The sequence below is a fragment of the Heterodontus francisci genome, unplaced genomic scaffold, assembly GCF_036365525.1.
Source record: "Heterodontus francisci isolate sHetFra1 unplaced genomic scaffold, sHetFra1.hap1 HAP1_SCAFFOLD_75, whole genome shotgun sequence".
NCBI lineage: Eukaryota > Metazoa > Chordata > Chondrichthyes > Heterodontiformes > Heterodontidae > Heterodontus > Heterodontus francisci.
Genome location: NW_027141820.1, coordinates 6,410,542 through 6,413,070, shown reverse-complemented (window position 1 = coordinate 6,413,070; position 2,529 = coordinate 6,410,542).

The window sequence follows — 2,529 nt, the reverse complement described above, 5'->3', positions numbered from 1 at the left end:
CATGCCTTCCTTATCCCTAGAAATGACTACTCCAGCACACTTTTCTCTGATTTCCCACCTGCTACTCTCTGTAAACTTGATGTCCTCCAGAACTCTGTTGCCATGTCCTAAATCGTGCCACGTCCCGTGCACATATCACTGACCGAATTTGACTCCTGATCAAGTAATCTCTTTATTTAAATTCTCAACGTATTTTTCCTCCAACACCTCGCCCCCGTCCTGTATATATCTGTGCTCCTCTAATTCCGGCCTCTTGTGCATCCCGGATTTTAACTGTTCCACCATTGGTGACCACACCTTCAGTTGCCTCAGCTCCAAGCTCTAGAATACCCTCCTTACACCTCTCCGCCTATCCATTCCGCCACCTCTCCACCACCCTTTCCTCTTTTAAGACACCCATTAAAACCTGCATCTTTGACCACGCTTTTGGTCCTCTGACCTAATAATTTCTTATATCTCTCGGTGTCATGTTTTGTTTTATGAGGAAGCATCATGGGATGTTTTATTACATTAAAGACACTATATAAAATACGTTGTTGTTGTCGTTTGCCATACATGATTTTGAATTCGCATTTGCGTGCTGCTTCTCAAATTTTATCCCTTTTATGAGTAAGGAATACTTATATCCTGCTTGTGACCTTTAGAAATTTCCAACCACCGACATTAGACTGACTGGTCATTAATACAGGTTTTACCCCATCTCTCCTTTTTTAAACAGGGTGTAACATTTACAACCCTCCAGTTCTCTGTTATCACTCCCATATCCAAGGACGATTGCAAGATTCTGTCCAGGGCCTCTGTTATTTCCACATTTCCTTTCCTCAGTAGCCTCATGCATCCCATACAGACCAGGTAAATGTTCTACTTCTTTGAGGTACAAAAAGTGTTGGATGGAAAGTGGTTAACAGAACCTGTTTGTTCAGTGACTGTAGTTAATGTCAGTCTCCATGGACCTTAATTGTGTCACTGGAGGTTTTCCATCTTCTATTAATAAGGGATTCCTTTCAAGGTTTAATACCAGTCGATCGTCAGCTTCACCACTTACAGGCATCAGCTGCACCAGAGAAGAGGGAGAGGATAGATCGGAACCTGAGAACAATAGATTGGAATGTTGCAACAATGGGTCAGAATCTGAGAACAGTGGATTGGAATGTTACAAAAGTGGGCAGAGGATTATCATGGCCTCTTTACATGCTTTCGACAGACGATTCGTTGTCTTTAACACCCCGGATCTATTACGCACTGTTGATTATACAACACATTTACTATCCCATCCTTGCTATTGATGGTGTCCCTGGTAAGTTTGTCAATACAGCTATTAATATTATAAAACATATTTAACTGCAATAATGTTCCTGGAATTTACTCTGCCCTCCTTACTGCTGTTGTTAGTCCTGGTGAATCTCTGTCTCCAGCTATTAGCTCTACAACCATTGCTAATAGTATTATAGTTCTTGTAATTTATTCTCATCTTTCCTGCTGTTACTGCCCTGGTAAGTCTTCATTTCCACAAACACGATCTGTAAACCCTGGTTCACTGAAATACTGTTCAAGTAATTTTTTTTTCTCTGAAGCCCGAAACCAGTGTTATTGGAGTCCATAAGAAATCCTGGCCCCGATCTGTGAACGACATACTACAAGTCCAATGTCTGAGACTGAACCAGACTGTTTGCAACCTCTGTGTTCTATTTAAACCTGAGCTGTGTTCATCTCCATATTCTCTCCTTCACAAACCCTGCCTACTACCACCTCTGTAATATCACCCATCTCCACCTCTGCCTCAGCCCATCTGCTGCACTAACCCTCATATGTGCCTTTGCATAGTGTCAGTGGGAGTATCACATCACTCCCAGCACTAATAGGGATGAGCAGCTCTGGAGAGAGGAAGAGGATAGATTAGAATCAGAGAACAATAGATTGGAATGTTACAACAATGGGCAGGAGTTTCATCTGGGAGTTTAACTTTCTTTCTGCAGATTATGATCAATTCTCATTAAACAGTCGGATCTATTACTCACTGAGGAATATTCAATACATTTACTACCCCTTCCTGGCTATTATTGGTGTCCCCAGTAAGTCTCTGTATCTAACTATTAATTCGATAAACCATGTTTAACTGCATTCCCATTCTTGTCATTTCCTCTGCCCTCCTTGCTGCCGTTGTTATTCCTGGCAAATATATGTCTCCAGGTATTAGCTCTGTAAACCATTGCCAAGTGCATTAGAGTGCCTGTAATTTACTCTACCATCTTTGCTGCTGTTGCTGTCCCTGGTAAGTCTGTATTTCCCGCTATGACATCTGTAAAATTTGTTTCACTGAAATAATGTTCTTGCTATTTAAATTTGGGAACAGTGGAGTTTTCATTGGTCTCTATAAGAAATTCCATCCACTACCCATGAGCCATGATCTCCTCATTGCCAAATATCTGAGGCTGAACCAGACAGTTTGTAACCTCTGTGTTCTATTTAAATCTGAGCTGAGTTCATCTCCATATTCTCACCAACCCTGCCTCCTACCACCTCTGTACT